At 48.6% G+C, this 20285-nt stretch overlaps 1 long non-coding RNA gene across 2 annotated transcripts in view; it reads left to right on the top strand.

Annotated features, from left to right (window-relative positions):
- Window positions 1-4455: 4455 nt before the first annotated feature.
- LOC102574342 (uncharacterized) overlaps window positions 4456-20285 on the top strand; it is a 77552-nt gene continuing 61722 nt past the window's right edge. Inside the window, exon 1 of one of the 2 annotated variants that reach the window (XR_009463536.1) lies at window positions 4456-12177. This is a non-coding gene — a long non-coding RNA (uncharacterized LOC102574342). The remainder of the gene's footprint in view (window positions 12178-20285) is intronic. The other variant, XR_002087296.2, reaches the window with a different exon arrangement.

Here is a 20285-nt window from a genome sequence, read left to right on the forward strand (position 1 = left end):
TCATTCTTTCCAGCATCTGCTTGGAAAGTGCAGAAAACAGAGACGCTTTCCAAGCTGGACTGGTACGTTTCCAGGTGGGTAATTGGGAAAGCCTGAGATGGGAGGGATTAGAAAGGAGCCTCGGCAAGTGACCTTCAGCCCCTTCGAGAGATGAGGTTGATCCGTACGGCAAACCCGGAGCCTTTCGCTGCCTCCTACAGAGGGGAGAGGGGGGTCCTCTGTGGACAGGCCTCTGCGTCCCATGGAAACAGCAGAGCAACTGGTTTTGCATGTGGCCCAAATGGGTTTTCACCCATCCCTGGGCAACTTGGCCAGCAGAAGCAGGGGGGAGAGGACAAAAAGCTCATGGGAAGATCAGGGAAGCTGAAAACAGATATTAAGCCCAGCAAGAAAGAGCATGTTAGCCAGGACCGTGGAGAAACCAAACCAAGAGGTAGTCATCTCGGCAGCAAGGCCCAGATGGCAGGGCCTGGTGAAAGCATCTGGAAGGCTCTGGGACGGCGGTGACTTATTACCCTGTTTATAGACTAGCTTTTTCAGAAACCCTCAGCCCATCGGCTATGGGACTGGCTGCAGAGGAGCCTGGAGGCTAGAGCTATAGGGCTGTGGGGAAGTGGAGTCCAGAACCTGAGCTGGAGGAATATGAAGGGCTCTTCAGAGCCGTGACCTAGCACGGTGCGATGGAGCAGACTCCTTTGTCCCCAGACTTGTCCAAGTGGCTGCTAGTTCCCCTTTGCTCTGGTCCGCAATGTTTTAGCCCTCCCAGGGAGCAAGGTCACCCTCCATCAATCGCAAAGGTGCTGCTGGTAGGTGAGGGTTTCCCTTACGACCGGCATCATTGCCTTCCATACAGCCAGCTTTGAAGATGAGCCAGTCAACGACTGAGCTCATTCACCTGCTCGCCCTGCCGATTGTATCCCTCTTTAGGTATAATTTGGGGGTGACACAGTGAATTACGAAGCTAAATTAACTGCAAGCTGAAGTGGAGTCATATTGCCCCATCAGATCTTCACTGTTCCTCTGTGGTGGCTTCCTTGATGGACCTAATATTGCCTCAGGCCTGTTTTATGTGTGCTTGTCACATATAGATGCTTTTTATGGAGTCTGCCTGGAGTAGTCTTTCCATGCAACTTGGAGGTTACATGCATGTCACATGCATGCATCTGTGCTTGTCAGGGGAAGTTTCGTGGTGGGGTGTGTGGTTGTCATGTCAACATTACTTGCACACATAGGGTCAGAGTTAAGGTAGGGGGTGCAGACTTCACTTCAGCATGTCCAGACCCTTTCTGAGTGTGCACCACTACATTTCGGAGGGACACAACCCGTCTGAAAAAAATACTTTTGTCTAAAACCTGCATATCTACTGCAATTGCTAGTAAGAGTGCTTCACCTGAAAATCATTTTTTTTCTGCTCGCCCTTCTTTTATCAATCCATCACCTTTTTACCAGGATTTTTCAAACAACCCTAACAGAGTTAGGAGCCTGCCCCTGGGAAAGAGCGGCTTGCTGTGCATCGGGTGCCAGTCTGAGTGCAGCTAGCTTCGTGGTGCCCCCACCCCGAATAGGCCATTAGGCCCTGTCTCAGGGAAGTAGCCTGTTCAGGAAGAGAAATCTAAACTGTTAACTTTAAGGATGTGTTTAAGTCCTTTTCCTAAATTAGCTTCTCCCTTGCCAAAACCCTCTTATAAATGTCATCAAAAGAGCAGGGAATCCTTTGTAACTGTTCTTTAAATGGGATTTGAAGAAGGCAGGGGGGAAGGGAAATAATTCAAGGCTTGCTACTATAAAAGGGGTCTCTACCAGGGACTGATTTTCTTTTTCTTTGTTTTGTTTTGGGGGTTTTTTTGGTGGTAATTAATGTTGAAACATTCGAGCTGACAGTGAGCCCTTATCATCCCTTTTTAATATGGGTTTTTCATGTAATTAGCAGCACGCGGGCTGCAGCCAGTGTCCTCTCTATCCGAGCTACCCCTGTTCAGTCTGTGCCACTGGCACCTTACAGACGGTGGACGAAGATGGATGGTGCCTGAATGGGTTTGGTTCCTATTACTTGTCTCTTTCCAGCAAGGCACAATTTATAGCCGAGGCACCACACTAGTCCGAAAGCAGCCGGGAGAAGAGGAGAGATGGAGAAAGTCAGCGTGTGAGCGAGGGGGGGAGAGAGATCTGTCCTGATAACAGAAAAAGGCCTCTGGGACCATGTTCGGGGAGTTACTTTTGCATAAGTCATTTTGATTTGAGTACTAGGGGAAATATCACTGAAAGAGCCTTTTCTGGCATGGTTTATCCGTCCTCCTCGATGGCTTTTATTGTCGGGGAGCATGCAAGCCTTCCCCCTCCCCCAGCACCGCTACCTGGTTCCCCGAGCTGCAGGGACGACTCTTGGGGTATTCTTCTCTGCGTGACAGCCATTCCCGCTCCGCACTACACGCCGCGTTTAAATGGAGCCCTTTCTATCTCTTTAACAAGAACGACACCGCTTTGCTTATTGTCTATTAACTCGAGAGGCGAACGCATCAGCCGGCGGAATCAGAAACATTTACCATGAAAAGGGAAAGCTGAAATCCCATTTTCTACCCACGGCTTGATGGGAAATGGTCTGTCAGTGCCAGCCAGGAGTCTCGGCGCGATGGCTGAATTCATTATGAAACGCGCTTCGCAGTCAGCACTTTCTGCTCCCGCTCAACGCTGCTCTGGAAAGAAAAGCATTTCAAAAGTGAAAGGGTCAAGGCCAATGCAAGAAACCCACGGATTTCTTCCTGCTTTCCATAGGCAGCCTCCCAGATTGCACTGGGCGCATACTTCACTTTTCACAGGGGCACCACTGGGAAAACAGCAGCTGGGAAATCAAAAGCCAACGCAGTCCCACCACGGTCAGGAGACCACACAGAAACCCCCCCTCAGTCCATGCATGCCACTTTAGTTCAGGGGATTTAAGTTTCCATTAGTGTCCGTTTGGTGGCCCTTCTCCTTTACACCGGCATTTGCATGGCGGCTTCATTTCACTGCATTTTTAGCGAGCTCTGAGGTTTCTAGCCATGTTACTGAGTCGCTGTTATCATCAAAGGGATTTGCATGGTCGTTAGGCTGTGCAGCTCGTTACTCGCCCGGTTTTTTCCAGGCCTCCCGTGTTTTAAAAACGGTGTCTTCCAGTGGCTGTAGGCTGGACGGGGGCACTTTGGAGACCTCGGAGTTCCTTCCCTGCCCTGCCCCAACAAATGCAAGCATTGTGCTCTGCGAAGCCTCCGGGGGCCTTTGGGGAGCCTACCAGTTGGTGAAACGAATTGTCAGCACTCGTATTCAGATGGCTAGATACCGTGGTGATAGCCCCGTAGAGATGTGAGCGGATGCACTTCCAGGAGCGCTCAGCTGACGTCCCTTCGCGTCTCGCCTCTTCTCGGCCCTGCAGAAGGTGTTGCAAAGACCCTTTCCTGTTACCGCTCCCAGCCCCTCTCGTGATACCCTTTTACTTTCTCGTTCGTCTTCCCGCTTCCTCCAGGCGGCCTTCAGTTTTGAGCTCCTTCCCTCTTCTGCAACCCTATCCCCTCCCTTTCCCTTCCAGCTTTTCTGGGACCACATCTGGTCTGACGCACATGTGTTCACCTGTCTCCTGGGCGTTTGGCAGGTGTGAGACTCGGTCCTGGCTTGACTTGAAAGCATCGGTCTCATTTCCTCGCAAGGGCAGTGAGCGCTCTGTTCTGGCCGGGGGCTGAGCGTGGTCTCACGCCCCCACTTTATGGGTTTGTCATCAGGTCCCGCATCCCGGAACGGTCCCCACCTCTCGGCAGCGGGGCTCTCGTAGAGCTACTCTCCCATCGCTTCCCAGCCAGTGTTGCCTCCCCCCACTTCCCAGATGGGGTGATAACGTGGCAAGGAGCTTAATGCAGCTTGTGGTCCTTTTTGACATGCGTGGCTAATGGGTCGGACCCCGTTTGATACCGGGATCCAGCTCCTGTTGGCAGATTCTTCTTGGTGCCTCATTCATCTCGGTTATCTCCCTTCCTCCAAGCTTTTAGGAGGCGCGGTGACTGTTTAGCCAGGCGGAGGGAGCAGGCTAGCAAAAGGGGCCATGGGGCTCGGGGTGCGGGGCCGGCCGAGCTGTTCGGCACGTTTCGGCGCGCTCTTTGTAGACCGCGAACGGTTGTAGACGGACAGTGGAAGTTCTGTTTTGTATCACCGGCTTGAAAAAGCCCTCGGAGAGAGCCGTGATTTATGTGAGGTCTCTCGTATGAGGGAAATAAACCTTCGACCAGACCCGACTGAAATCCATACTGCTTAATTTTCTGTGGAATCAGGATTTTACCCCTATCTGAGGATTTTGCTTCCGTCCAAGAAAAACAACCAGGCTCTTTCTCATGAACAGCCACTTTTTGAAGGAAGGGGTGGCTGGGAAATGGCCTCCCCTTTCTCTGCGGGATCACATGCCGGGCTCCTTGTTTTACTATTGGCCTGGAGCAGGCGGCCTTCAGTTCACAAATCACTGATTTTGCTCCTGATGCTGAAGCCAGAACATCTGCTGGGAAAGTCAATAGTTATTAATTAGCTTTTAACTCAGAGATAGAGAAGACACCCTCTTCTCCCCTCCACCCTTTAATGAGAATAAAATGTGCTTAAGTTTGGTAAGGAACTGCTGGGTTTCCCCTGTGGCACCCGAGTTACTTTGTAATGTGATAAGGGGCAAAGAATTTAAAGCAGAGCTGAATGGGCTGAGAAGAAGGACGCTTCAGAAACGGTTGCAAGCTGGGATTGTCCCGCGAAGCCTGGGCTGGACAGCTTCCCACCCCAGGGATAAAGAGCATGGCTGAAAAGCCCATTTTACAGCTGGACACAGTCGGGAAAGGAAGACCTGGCATGTTCATCAACTGAGAAGCTGCTGGGAGCTGGAGCAAGCACGGTGGGAGGACAGGTGATGTGGACCTGATGGGGGGAGGGAGACTGCTCAGAAAGACCAGAAGGGCTGTGGTCCTGGTAGGCAGGTGGGTTTGTGTTGGATGGAAGAAGTTGGGAGCAAGCAAAGAGCAGAGGATGGGCTTCCGGATGAGGAGAAGACGACTCTCCAGCCTTTGGGTGCCCTCAGTTGGTCAGACCCGGGGCTCAAGTTTATAGCATCCTCATACCATTGTGCACCGATGCTCAGGAAAGAGGGAGAAAACGCCTTGAACAAGAAGGTAGCTGGAGGGCTATAACCTCCATTAAATGAAAAACTTGCTTTCTGAAGGCCCCAGGGAAGGAAATGAGGTCAGTTGACCATCTGGATTTTGGGATGGCTGAACTGGATGGGAGACGCGGTGATCCTGCAGAGGTGGGAAAGAAAGGGAGAGGAAGCCAAGGAGCAGCCGGCACAGCGTGGTGAAACGGGACCAAGGGAGCCACGGCAGTGGGAGAAATTGGATCCAGAAAGTGGATGACTTGCTCCCATCAGGAGGCTGAGAGGAGACGAAAGAGCCAGACTGGAAGGCTGCAAATGAAAGGGGAGAACTGCATTCAATCTGTTTGTCCTGTATTCGTTTCCTAAATGTTAAGTGATCCCACCCAGTACCTATGGGGGTAACCAGACAAAGGGACGGGAGGCAAAACTTTGGGGGGGAGGCACACAAGGAGGGGCAACTGGAGCGGGTGGAGGAGACCAAAGGAGGAAGCCGGTGTGGGAGCATGATTATGAACCGCTGCCTATTAGCAGCGTCTCCTCGCTAGATTTTATGGCCAGTCACGAGGGCGGGGGGGGGGAAAAGCCTGGATTGGCAAGGGAGTCTGCTAATTAGTTAAAAATGAGCTCTTTAGGAAATTTCTCACTTTCTTTTTCTCTCTAGCTTGTTGCTTACCCTTTTAACATTTCACATTGTAACTCGTTCAAAACTCATGCAGAGGCTGCATTTGTAAAAGTAGGTGGTTTTTCTATGAAAAATGAGCTTTTTGTGGCCAAGATTTTTTTTTTTTTGTTTCTTTTTAAACATTCCCGTTTGCTGGCAAGCAGTGCAAGTTTACCAATTCCCTGCTACTCCTTTCAATCTTAATCCAAAAGGAGGTGTCTAAAGTTTGCCTGGCCCATAACACCAACATGTCAGCGGCATCTGGATGATCTCTGCAGTGCAGGCCAGCGAGCTGGATACAGTCTGCAGCTGGTAGCGGTCCAGTGTGTATATACCAGCGATTCTCGGCCAAGGCAGCCATGAAGTGTTAGCACTCTTGCACATGCTTCACACCTACACATGATTCACAAGATAAACCCAGCGACTTTAAATAGGAATAGCGTCCACCATCCTGTTGTGGTCTTGGAGCGATTTGCAGCAGAAGAATGGTTCTGAGCTGGCATCTTCCATGGGAGGCCACGAGGCTGCGAATCACCAGTGTAGACCAGTGGGAGCCAACTTTTTTGGCAGGCATGTCACAAATGAGTCCTACACCCTCCTGAAATACCTTTTCCCTTGCCCAATCTGCTCCTCGGCTTTCTGATGAAGCTGCTGCTCTGCCTTCTGCTCCCTGCTCTCTCCCACGGCACTGCCTGGCTCTTCCCCAATCTGCCGCGTGCCACGCGTTGGCCATGCCGGTATGGACTATGCCATCTTTGTATCGCAGGAGATCCCTAGGGGTGACTGCACGTAGCAAATCGGATGGGGGCTTGCAACTTCTGTCCTTGTGCAGGGATGCTAAAGGCTGAGGCCTGTTACTTATGTGATGCCCCGTGTAAGCCATTGCATTGGCCCTTCTTCGCTCCCCGGTGACCAAAGTTCCTCCTTCAGCGGTTCTGTTTCGGATGCCGGCGCGTTCCTCAAAGTAGACGGCGTGGAAGAGTTGAAATATCCATGCAACCCTGCAAGTTAATCTTCAGAGGGTTGTCTGATTGGTGACACTGTTACCCCCGCCAGCTCTCAGAGATGCTTGTCCCAATAGCCCGAGAGGGGAAATGGAGGGAGGGAATTACCGGGCTTCACACAAGGGAAATGATATAATTGGGGCTGTTTGGATTTGGAAATTAAAATAATTTGGGCTTGCTCGGAAAGGTTCACACAACGTCAGCTTCCATCAGGCGGATGAGAAGCAGAGGGGCCCCAGGAGTGAGAGCTCTGACAGGTCTCCCAAACAACGCCCCCTCGGCCCCCGTTCTTGGCTTCAATTTTCATTTGGTCTTCCCTGTTTATGGGTCAGTGGGCTGTCTGGGCTGTCCTAAAGCCCAGTAAAGAAGCTGAAAAAAGACTTTCTGACCCAAATCTTCTCCCTTAAACCTTCTCTGGACTCGCCATCCCTGGAGGTGTTCAAAATGAGGCTGAAGAGCCCCTGGTTGGGGATGATTTGGGCGTAGCGGTACCCATGTTCAACGATGGGGATTTCCCACGTTTCCGGGCTTTGCTGGTTGCCCTCTTCTCCCCTTTCTGCTACATGCATCGTGGCATTTTGGAGGCTTTCTCATTTTGAAGCTTTCCTCAAAGGCATTGGGTGTCACCGCAGCCAGGGCTGGAGATTTTGACTGGGGTGTGTGAATGCTCCTGCAGGAATTGAAAGCCGGAGGGGTTCCTGGTTAGCAGGTCTTGCCCCTGCACTCGGGATCAGACCGATGGATATATATGGGGTAAGAAAGGAATTTTACCCTGTGCCCTCTACCTGGGATCTCTTTGTACAGAAGCAGGATGTTGGTCGCCATGAGCCCCCTGCTTTACCTGTGGCAGGTTTGGGGGTTAGGTCTTGTGTTGTGTCAGGGTTGACAGTAGTCTTACAAAGAGGTGAGAGGGTGGCTTTGTCTGGGATGGTTGGGATAGGGCTGATTCTGCCACAAGTGGGTGGTTGGACATGGGGTGACCTCCCCTCGAGGTCCCTTCCAACCCAACTTCTGTACAATCCCAGGATCCTCTCTTGATTGTGCATCTCTTTAGCATTCTCCTTGGCCATCGCTGCCTTGGCAGGCATCTGCTCCTGGCTAGGCCCTGATCTTCAGACCCTGGGATCCAGAAAGAACAGCTGTTGTCGTCTTCCTTCAAACCCACAGTCGCCAGAGGGTGAGGTTATGTGCCGTGGCTTCACCATGCTCCAACGTGAACTGGACTTTCCTGTTGGAGCAAGACTCAATGCTTAGGACCTGGTCATTGAAATCCAAGGCATAGGAGGAGACCTGATGTGTGGCAAGGTCCGATCTCACTTGCTCCTTGCAGTCACTCCTAGATGTCTTTAAACCTCTACTGTTCTTCCTCTCCACGGGTTACAATCTGGTTTTCCCCGAGGCCCTTCATTTTTCCAGGCTACTTACCATCCAAATTCCCACCTTATTTCTCACCCTCCTTAATAACCTTTGCATTATTCCTGTTCCCCATGGCACTTGCAGCACAACCTAATTAAGAATCATCTGCAACTGCAATTAATTTGCTGTTTATCTTCTATCTGATCATTAATGATGGTTGGTGGAAAAAGACTGGGCCTGACAGGGTCCCTGTAACAGCCACTGGACTTTTCCTCCAGCTCATTAGGGTTGTGCTGCCACTTCTCCTCCTACTCTTCAGTCGGGGAGTCAGTCCTAGCCAAGTCAATTAATTTGTTCAAGAAAGGATTTTTTTTTTTTCTCTGAAGGATGCTGAATAAATGCTGTAGCAAAGACTGTCAAGCTTTCATCTCTGTTTCCTTCCTCCACTAAAGGAAGCAATGCTACATAAAATAGCAATCAAGTTTGACTGGCATGGCATATCCTTAATAAATCCCCTGCTTCTTTTTTGGTGTTTTTTTTTGTTTTTTTTTTAACTGCTTAAAGCTGTGTTATTCTCTGGGAAGCATCTGACAAATTTATTTTTTTTTTCTTAATCCCAGATTAAGTGGGCTTGGTCTCCTGATGTTTGAAGCTAATTTACAGGTGGTCCCTTGTCGGCATCACTCTTCCTTTCAGATGCATTTTTGCATTTGGTTTGGTATTTATGGCCCTTTCCAGCTAGCCTCCCATAGCCTCTTCAGCACGCTGACTCCTGGGACGCCGACCCCGCTTACACCAGTAGAGAATCTGGACAAACAATTTAAGTGAATAAATGATAATAATAATAAAAAAGTGGCAATACTTCCACAAGTTCATTACCTCCTTCCCTGAATAATTCAGAACGCGAGTTGCCCGGACCAGCTGATTTGTGTACGTTTGGTTTGTCAAGCATTCCCTTACGTGCTTTTTATCAGTAAGTGTATTTACAAGGTCTTCATTACTTCCTAATTGACCCTGCCTCTTCTCTTTAGTTATCTTCTTAAAGAGCAATTTGAAAAAAGCAATTTGGTAACAGCCATTTTAGAGCCATTCATTCATTCAAGCCCCCGTCTCGTTCATTATCATCCGACTGTCTCTCCAGCATTTCTGTTCCCCTGATGCCTTTAAAAGCCCTTCATATTCCCTATAACCTTTTTATTAGCACTAACTCATTCTGCTCTATAGCTCCCTTTGCTTTTCCTGGTAGCTTTCCCCTGGCTCTCTAGTCTGGTTTTGGGTCGTCTTCCCCAGTCTCCCTCGCTTCCAGGCCCTACCCAAGGCAGTCCTTGGTGCAAATGCATCAAAACACCTGTATTTTTTGATCTGATGGGGGGTGAAGTGCACTTCTGTCTTTTTTAGGATGCCCCAGCTTTTTCCTACCTTTAAAAGGTTTTATAACTCGTTGTGCTACCTCGTGACTATGAAGCATAGGTCACCACAACTTGCTTTGTTGAAATGTTGGAGCTCCAACCCCTTTTCCTGCAACTGGATAGTCTTACTAAGCGTATAAAAGCCAGATTTAAAAAAAAAAAATAATAATATTGACTTCAAAATTAATGGTATTCATTCTCGCACTCTCCTTCTCCCTATCCCTGCTCCCACCCCCCTCCCCAGGTCTTCTGGTTTCATTGATTATTCTCTTGGACGAGAGGGTAATTAGGAGCCTCCGATTCACCTTCCCGTGTTGCGTGTTGTGTACATCTGTCACGCTCTCACTCGTTCGCCGCCACCTCTGATCTAAACAATCCTAATGCCATCTGTCTCTCTTTCCATGCCCCTTTTATTACCCGTCTCCGAATTCCCCCTCTTTATACTGTATCTTTTCTGAGGGGGGGAGGGTGGTGAATGGGACGAAGCGCCGTACTCCAGGTTGCAGTGTGCCATTGATTTATTCATAGATTCATCGAGTTTAAGAACAGAAGAGACTATTAGATCATCTAGTCTGACCTCCTGTATATCACAGGCCATTAAATTTCAACCGGTTACTCTTGTATTGAGCCCTATAATTTGTTTGGCTAAAGCATATCTTCCAGAAAGGCAGCCAGCCTCAATTTTGAAGACAGGTTTATAAAAAGGCAGTACATATTTTTCAATATTGCTTTCTATCCCATGCATCGCGCCTGCTACAGTACTGTATGTGGGGTTTGTTTTGTTGGGTTTTTTTTTTTCTTTAGCACTGCTGCACATTGTAGGGCTGCCGTCTCTCAGATGTGCACCGTGATGCCCACATCTCTTTTCCTGAAGGGTCGCAGTTAATTTGCAACCTGTCGATGTACATGAGTAATTTATAAGGGGCATTATTTTGCAGTTTACTATACCGCATGTTGCTGCCCAGTGCTGTAGCTTTATTGGATCCTTTTGCAGTCGCATGGCTTATGCCAGCTCAAAGAAACTGCTGTTTAAATAATTGCTCCCACATCACTGCTTATTTTCCTCTCCAAGGTCACTAACAAGCACCAGATCTAATGCAGAACCATGGCTTTGTCCCAATGAACTTTTTTTGCCATGTTGAAAATTGACCATTTATTCCTGTTCTTTGTTGCACATCATGATATCAGATAGTTTTTTTTCTCTGCTTTCTGTGTTGCAAAATTGCCTGCCATGTAACACAGAATCAGAGCTGCTTGAATCGTATCTTTTGTGAATATTTGTTACAAGATCCCCCCCCTCCCTCATTCACTGGACTTTTCTGATCCGATCCTGATTTTTGCAAATGTAGGTTTAAGTGAGGGAAGTTGGCGGGTTTTTTGACCCGGTTAAGGAAATATGAGCTTGGTTGCGGGCTCTGCTACTGAATTTGTTGGTGCAATCTGCTGGAGTCACTTAATCTCTCGGCACCTCGGTTCTCTATCTATAAAAATCTAAGATACTTAATATATTCTTCCTCTCCCCTTTTAGTCTCTCAGCTATTTAGATTGAAAGGCCTTTGAGGCAGGTACTCTTTCATGGTATATGTCTGTACAGCCTCCAGCACAACCAGGCCTTTTTGTGCTACAGTACTAAAGAAAATAACTATTTTTTGCATGGTCTACATACAATTCATCCTATGGGTTACCATTGATCCGTTCTCCCTCTGTTTGTAGTCATGGTGTGTGATTGGTGATCGTGGGATATCATTTTCCCTCCCTAATGAGGTGCCAAAAACCTAGTGAAAGATGCATGAATTTCCAATCAAATACATTGTTTCTCAAACGAGTAGATGTTGCGGGTTGGAGTCCACTCACAAATATCCAGCAGCCATGTAAAAATGCCCAAGCAGTGACTGGTAACCGATGCACACGTCTTGTGTTTGTGGAGTCTTGTTGTGCTTCTTGAAGAAGCAGAGGTCGTCTGCAGCTTCTCCTTTTTGATTTGCATTTATTTTTTATATTCTGAGCTTAGGTACATTGCTGCCAACTTTGTCATTAAAAGAATGAGCTCCCCTGGTTTCATAAATACGTTTTGGCATATACTGCCAGCAACACAGGTTGGCAGCTGCCTCTGTTTTCTCTTCCTCCTGCGTGGGATGACAACTCATTTGGACTACCGTGTTTTGGCTGAGACCCTGCACCCCATCTCTCACTGGTGCTCCCCAGGGTTGCTCCTTCCATGGCCCTGTTGCACAAAGGCTTTTATTCCTCTTCTGTTGTTCATCATCTTTTTGCAGGACATCGCCATCTTCTGCCTAATTTTTATTTATTTATTTGCCAGGTACATCGGCTTTTTCCACCGAAGCAAGAGAATTCCCTCCATCTCTCCTCCCATTTAGTCAAAAGGCCAGCTAACAGGCCTTGCTAGCTCCTAACCTGAGGCCCTATAGCTGTCTCCAAGCGCAGACCATCTACTGCTGCAGCTTGTCGCCTCTCATCATCGTCCATTCGCAACGCTAGCGCACCGGTTGGCTGAGCTCCAGTGCCGCTCTTCACTTGCACTTGGTACTGAGGTTGAAGAAGATGCTTGCGTCTAGCCCTACTCCAATTGTGTTTTGGGTAAGTGATGCCGGCCTGCGTCTGTCAAGGTTTGCTCCATTCGTGGCATTAATTCTGGCGCTGGATGCGTGCAAAGGGATGTTTCCTCACGTTCCTCGGGATGCATTTCCTTGTGCCATGCAGGAATCTAGTTTTTTGTGCTGGTATCTTGGGCATTGCTTTCCTTCCTGCTGGCTTTGTCTTCCACGGATGTCCCAGGCCACCTTTTGGCAGTCAGAATCCTCTAGTCTGACCTTCTGTATATCACAGGCCAGGAGAGGGATGATCCTGCCTCTGGCAGGGGGTCAGGTTGGGTGAAGTCCCTTCCAGCCCTACTCTCCTATGACTTTATGAAATCTTTCCAGATGCAGGAATAGGATCCAATTCTCCTGGGTTCCAGTTCAGTGCCTAAACCGGGTGGGGGCTCCCCTTTGGCGCCTATCCTTTGATTGTGGGCTGCGCTGCTCTCTGACCTCTTACTCGTCAGGATCCCAACACCTCTTCTGGGTGGCTGCTTGAACGTGTCCCTTCTATGCTTCCTTTATCCTCCTTCCCATTTCCTCCTCCTCTGGAGTCTTGTGACCTATCCAATTTGGCTTCCCCAGGTCCGTGTCGGGGATGCAGGCAGCTGTTCGAGTGCCTCCACCTTCTTTTGGAATGGAAAACAGCTGGCGCTGCCTGCCTCAGTTTCTCCGCAGAAATAGAAGCTCTGCTCATCTCCTGCATGGGGCCGTTTGTCTCTCGGTCGGCCCTTCGTGCTTCAAGCAATTGCCCTTTGCTTGTTGCAGCCTGTTAGTCTCTGGGCAATTAGCTCCTTCCTTATTGCGGTTGACATGCACACTCTCTCCCTTTCTCAGTATTCCCCCAAGAGGCCTTGGTCGTTGCTTCCTGTTCGCTGCGCGGTGAGGTTAATGGAGCCACAGCTGTTTACCTGGCTTGGCTCCACCCTTAATTAGCCACCAAGCCTCAGCACCATTGGAAAATCAGGCCGTTTATTTATATCAGTGCTTAGATATGAACCAAAGGGGCCTTGTTTTCCACACCTGCTCTTGAAAAACTCGGGCTAGACTGGTACGCTTCCTTCCCATCCCCCAACAAGCTATTGCCTGCTACCTCCACATGGGGATCTTTTCAAAAATTAGTGGAGATGGAGTTTCTTTAAATTCTTTTGGGCACGATAAGTTCCAAAGTCAAGCTCTTGATCATTAGGAAGTGCCAGAAATGAGGTTTTAGTACAATTTTAAATTGCACCCCTCCTCTGTGATAGTGTCTCACTCAGTATCACTTAAGAAAAGTAGGGCTGGAAGGGACCTCCGGAGGTCATCTAGTCTAACCCCCCTGCCAGAGGCAGGTTCATGCCTATCCAAGCCATCCTAATAGAAGCCCACTGTCAAACCTACTAGTATCACTATTTAGTCAATCCTGACATAACCACAAGTCATCACACCCTAACCTCGGAAAGCAGGGATGAAATTCAGTGCTAACAAATGCAAGGTGCTATACCTGGGGAAGAATAATCAAAACCAGAAATACAAAATGGGTGACACATGGCTGAGTGGCAGCACTTTAGAGAAGGAACTAGGAGTCTTGGTAGGCCATGGATTTGGTATGAATCTGTAGTATAGTGTAGCCACACAAAAGGCAAATGCAATTTTGGGATGCATCAATATAGAAGCATTAGGTGCAACCCCTAGGAGATGGTAGTGCCTCTTTACTTGGAACTGGTTAAACCTCATCGAGGGTATTGGGTATATATTTGGGCTCCACATTTTAAAAAGGACATGGAGAAGTAAGGGTCCAGAGGTGGGTGGGGAAAAATGATAAAGGGCTTGGCAAGCAAATCATACAAGGAGAAACTAAAGGAAATGGGAATGTTCAGCTTGTGGAAAAGGCACTTGAGAAGTGCCATGATAGCCGTCTTCAAATACCTGAAGGGTTTCCATAAAGGGGAGAGAGTGCCTTTTTCCCTCGGTTGTGGAGAGCAGAATGTGGATCAATGGCTTGAAGTTGCAGCAAAGTCGGTTTAGATTGGATTTTGGGAAGTACTTCACTGTTGGGTGTCTGCTGCCTCCCTGTTCTAGGGAAGTTGGGGACTCTCCATCGTTGGAGGTGTTTAAGATGAGATTGGGCAAGCATTGGTCAGGGATGATCTAGGAGTAGCTCTGCCTGTGATCTACTGGGGTATTTCCCATGCTTCTGTGCTTTGCTGGTTGTTGCATGGGGCCAGGAAGGAATTATTTTCTCCTGCTGTTACTGCATGTGTTGGGGAGAAGAGGGCTTCTCGTTCTTCAGAGGCATTGAGCGTTGGCTGCAGCCACGGCTGGGGATGGGGACTGGGCTGTGCCAATGCTCCGGCCAGAGGTTCCTGGCTAAAGGGCTTTGTCCCTCTACTCAGAGTCGGACTGATGGCCATATATGAGGTCAGGAAGAAACTTTACCCCATGGTCAGGTTGGTATAGACTGTGGGGTTTTTGCCTTCCTCTGTAGCAGGCCCTCTTCCTCAAAACTGTCAGGTATGTTCTTTAACAACCCTTGTAACAGCAGAAATAATTTTTTTTCTCTTTATGCCATTTCTCAGTTGGTCTAATAAAAAGTGTCATTTTAGACTCAAGAGTTCTAGATTTTTGCATTTCTTCTTGTACCACCAGGATTTTGGCTGCCATCATCCTCCTGCTTTACCTGTGGCAGGCTAGGGTGCTATGGCTTGTGGTTGCATCGGGATTGATCACGTAGCTTGCATGCTTGACAGGAGGATTTAATAGGATGATTTGGATAGGGATGATCCTGCTTCTGGCAGGGGATCAGGTTAGGTGAAGTCCCTTCCAGCCCTACTCTTCTATGATTTTATGAAATCTGTCCAGATCCAGCGACGGGATCCAATTCTCCTGGGTTCCAGCCCAGTGCCCAGATTGCAAGATGAGCATCCCGTCTCCATTTGTTACACTCTGCCACGGAGTCATAGCATTGAAAGGGACCTCCGGAGTCATCCCGTCGAGCCCTGCACAAATGCAGGAGGTGCTGTTCCTGCCAAAATCTCATTCCCTGTTCATACTGTGCAGTGTGGGGTCCCAAAACCATGTCCTTTTAAAGACCTACATCCTCATCATTGGCGTTTCACCCAACCATCAGTGAAACACAACAGGTGTAACAGCTGCCCTTTGTTAAGGATAAATGTAAAGAGCAAAATGTAAGGCCAGTAGAGGAATCACAGTTGCGTGAATGGCGAAGGCTGACTATTTGGATGGAGCTATTTGCATGAGAGAGGGAACAGCACTGGGATTGTCAAGCGCCCTAGGGTGCCGCAAGATCCCTTTAAGGGTGCCATGCTATATTAATGCTGTTAGGTGCATAAACACCTACACGACTTACAAAATAAAGCCAGTGATTTCAAATAGGAATCCATAGTGTCCAAAATATCATGAACTCTTGTGGTCTGCTGGAGTGCTTTGCCGCAGAAGAATTGCTCTGGTATTTTTCCATAGTCAGAAAAAGCACGTGTAGCAGGCTCCCCTTTCAGAGCTTGGGTTGAGTCCCAGGCTTGAGATCCTGCTGTTTTTGATTGGTGGAGCCCCTCCACCAATTGAGAGGCAGCAGGGGAAATAAAGTCACGCCCCTTTCCTGAGGGGAGGGGGAGAAGAGCTCCCCTGGACCTGATTGTAGACTGCAAACTGTCAGGTCTGGAAGACTTGAGGGGCGGAGACTCGAGCGTATAAAAGGAGCAGCCGTGCCCAGCACGAGGGGAGATGCTGCGAGGGACTCGAAGAGTGGAGCCAAGAAAGGCTGGGGAGCTCTCCCCCAGCGGGCAATACGCCTAAGGCTCCTGAAGCCGCCACTGGAAGAGCAGCTGTGGGAGTGGGGTGCCTTTATTGTGCCTTGGTGCCCAGAGCGGGGCACAGGGTGGGGAGGAGCCCAGCGGCGTGGGGGAGTCCTGGGGAGGTGCTCCAGCAGAGGAGACCCCATCGAGGTGTGCCCTGACCACCCCCACGAGGGAGCATGAGTCCTTGGGGCCCTTGGGCCCCACCGGGGAAAGACGTTTGGGGCGGGCAAACCCAGAGAAGGGGCTGGGGGAGCAGCCCCCTGCCTAGTCAAGGCTGTAAGGGGAAGGGCCCCTGGTGCTTCCTGGACACCCCCCAAGGGACCCCATCGGAAGAAGGACTATCTCTTGCCATGGGTCAGGGACTATATTGAGGAATAGATGTTATTAAGATTGTTCATGTTTTGCGCCTTACAACATTTCAATTACAAAATATTTATTGTGATGTTGTAAATAGTGTTATTTAGGGTTTGACCTTGGTTAGTGTTCTCTGTGATATGTTAGTTTTCTGTTTATGTATATTATAACTTAATAAATTGTATATAGTTAAGAACTTGGGGCTTGGCCAAACTTTGTGGAGGAACGAGGGATCTGCTTGAAATTCTGGCATCCCTCACGGCATCCCCTCCTGCCTACCCATCCCATCCGACTGAGAATAGGGCACACCATTGACTGTACCCAGGCTACACATGAAAGCAAAGAGCTGGCATTTTCCAGGGGAAGCCTTGAGTCTAAAGAGTTTGAAAACCAGTGGAATGGGAACACTTCAAACACAAGCCGGCAAGGAGATTCCAGAGAGCGCCCACAAATGATTCATAATGAGAGAGAACAAAGTCCGGGCCAGAAAAAGACCTGGGGACTGGGACCAAAAAACCAGCCTTCTGCTGCATGATTCCCATCATGTTCAGGGAATCGAGACTTTGCATACCTTCTTTGTAAATACCCAGGATTGTGTCCAAAAAAAAAAAAAAAAAAAAAGGCAAGCTGACCACATCATCAAGGTTGCTTCCTTATAGAAACAAACTGCAAGACCTGGAATGCTGGGAACAGCTCAGGTTCAAAGTATGTAACTTCTGCAACGGGTCGAATTGGAATTTCTGGCCTGGAAGTCTTGATATTTTTGAAGCTTGCTTTCTCTCTCAAATTCAGATAAAAGCCTGAGGTATATAAAAGGTTGAGGTATATCCAGGAATTAAACAAATAGGATTATTTTCTCACCCCAGAATAAGATGCCTACTTTTGTTTGTGGAAGGCAGAACAAAGAAACTGCAAGGAGAGCTCTTTTCTAACGGAGGGTAAAAACAGACATCGGGTTTCTCCCGGGTCTGACTGTCCCGGGCTAAACAGGCACACGTGTGTGGAGTGGGGTGGAGCATTAAACTTCATCCAGTATTAACACACCCAGCTTGAATGTTGGTTAACTTGAATGAGCCCCTCGTTGTCCGGGGAAAGTTTTATCTGATGCTTCAGGGGTACTTAAAGTGGGACCATGGGCTTGTACATCTCATGGGTTTCATAGACATTAGGGCTGGAAGGGACCTCGGAAGATCGAGTCCAGCCCCCTGCCCCAGGGGCAAGAAGTCAGCTGGGGTCACAGGATCCCAGTAAGATTAACGTCCACTTGCCTCTTAAAGGAGTCCAGAGTAGGTGCTTGCACCACTTCCGGCGCCAGTCTGTTCCAGGCCTTGGGGGCTCGGACAGTAAAGAAGTTCTTCCTTATGTCCAGCCTGAAATGGTTGCAGAGGAGTTTGTGACCGTTAGATCCCTTGGGGCGCTCTGGCAAACAAACGTTCCCCCAGATCCTGGTGAACACCCCTGGTTAACTTATAGGCAGCCACCAGATCACCCCGGAGCCTGCGTTTTTCCAGGATGAAGAGCCCCATGGCTCCCAGAGAGGGAGAAGAGCCTGCCGCTCATCCTTCTGCTCCCAGTGCAGACTTTGCTTTTTGCTTTTCCCCCACTCCACACTTAAGGGACAGAGAAGAAAAAAAAGAGACCACTATTAGTGTATTTCCCTGCATATAACACGCACCAATTTCTAGCACCCAGTTTTAGTGGGTTTCTTTTTAAAGGTGACTTTTGCATGTGCAAGAATGTGGTATATAGCAATGAGATAGTTGGGTTTTCTGATGCTTCTTGTTCAAACCATTTCGGGAATTTCCGAAGTCAGAAATGTTCACTTCAAAACCTCCTGCCTCCACTTGTGGTTGGTGTGGCGGTAAGCGGTGTCCTTCCTATAGTGCTGCAGTGCCTCGTTGGAGTTGGAGTTTGGGTTCATTTAAGCTTCCTCTGCCCTGCATGGAGCTGGCTGCTGAGCTAGACTACATCTCCCATGAGATACCACAGCCACATTTTCCCCATAACACGTGATAGTGGCTCAAGTGCTGGAGAGAGTGCCATTTTCTTTGTGCCTTCAAGAGCTCTGTAAAGAAGTAGTCTGAGCTTAGATTAAGGTTTGTATGGGCCAGTTTGGATAGGGATGATGCTGCGTCTGGCAGGGGGTTGGACTAGATGAGCTCTGGAGGTCCCTTCCAGCCCCACTTCTCTATGACTTGGGGGTATGGGCAGTAGTAGCTGGAGTTTCTAGAGAGAGAGGTTCTTCCCAAGAAAGAAATGAAGGAGGATGATCAACGTTTAGGGTCACTACCTACAATTCGACAGACCTAGTTAGTTTTCTCTTCTTCCTGTGCGACACTGGGAGGGTTATTTGGTTCTTTTGTGCCTCGGTTCCCCATCTGTGGAATGGGGGTAAAATCCCTTCCCTACCTCCTTGTGAGATTTAAATGCATTGCAGAAACTGAGGTGCTTGGATAACTCATGGCGAGGAGGGCCACGGACCGTCTCGGTGAGTCTCCGGAGCAGCTTGCGGATGACATGACGTGATCCCGCCCGGCAATGGAAGCCGAGCTGCAAATTGAGAAGCGGTAAATCCTCACTGTGGGAATAGCATTTGAAGTGCAAAATATTCTCAGGGAAAGAAAAAAAAAGTTTTACAGAGTATTGGCGACTTCAAAGTGTAATTGGACTCCTTGTTAGAGTCTTGGCAGCTTTATAACCGTTTCTTTGGGAGGCAACGATTCAGCTATCCTGATCCTGACGGCAATCTGTGCTCTGTGCCCCTATTGACTTGGGGCATCCCACACCAGAAACAAGGTGCTCTAATTAAAGTATTTTTCAGTGATCTGCAGCCTTCAACCTGTCTTTGTAAGTAAAGTAAGATTTTTTTTTTTTTTTTTAATGGATGCAATAGTCTGTCTAAATGTTGAGGGATCTGTCACAGAAAAGCCCCTCAGTGGAGAGCTTCCAGGAAGAAGATGTTCCCTAAAGACGGATTGATTGATTGGTAGAAACGGTGTAGAAATTTGTGGATAGGGAAAACATTGAGATCCCACCTTCTCTCCCCTTCTCTCTGTTCTCTGAATTTTAAATTACCTTCTCTTATGCTTGTCACAGAAGAAGAGGAGACGATGAATTTGAGTGAACTACGTCGAGGAATGATTTTTAGAGTAGTGGTTTATTAAAGTCCCCGTCCCCCACCCCCCTACCCCGCATTTTGTTCCTGTTGAAACATTGCCTGTGCTCTTATCTTCATTCCAGCATATTAACTTGCATGTAATCTGGATGTTAAGTTTGGAGCATAAATCTGTCAGTCTCTCTCCCTCTCTCCTGCTTAACAGTCAGAGGGCTGAGGGTCAAGGTTTTGCTGAATAATTGTGTATAATCCAACCACGCAACCTGTGAAACCCGTTTGGATTTTGCGTCTTGGTGAGGAACAGCCCATCGATTAAGCGGCTTTCTCACCTGTCTGGACATCGGGGTTGGGATCTCAAGCAGTCTCTAAAGGCTCTTGCAGGTAGAAGATATTACCCCCCCCCCCCCCAGTAGTCTGTGGGTTTTGTGGTTTCCATCCTGAGTGATCCTATATATGCAAGGTGCTATAAACTGTTGGCCTTCCCCAATCAAGTTATCCCAAAAGGCTCCATGAAAGACTCTTGCATTAGAGAGAGGTTAAGGGTCTATTTGGGAATCCGCAGAGCTTGCAGTCCTTTCTTCGCCTGCGGATATTTTTCTTTCTATTGGGTGCAGCTCTTGAGGGGGGTGATTGGTCAACAGTGGGCTTAGGCATCTTGCCCTTTGAAGAAGACAATCATTTCTTCGACCTGAGACACCTTTCTGGGACCTTGAAAAGGCTGCTTTTCAAGAATCCTCATCTCCACATCCCCTGTGCTTTTCTGAGGCCCTGGTTGTCCTCTGAAGTAGCCCCCTCCTGCTCCCGGGAAGGGCCTGTATCTCGCTGCTGTAGTTCCTCCTGGGA

This window comes from Alligator mississippiensis, chromosome 7, assembly GCF_030867095.1.
Source record: "Alligator mississippiensis isolate rAllMis1 chromosome 7, rAllMis1, whole genome shotgun sequence".
NCBI lineage: Eukaryota > Metazoa > Chordata > Crocodylia > Alligatoridae > Alligator > Alligator mississippiensis.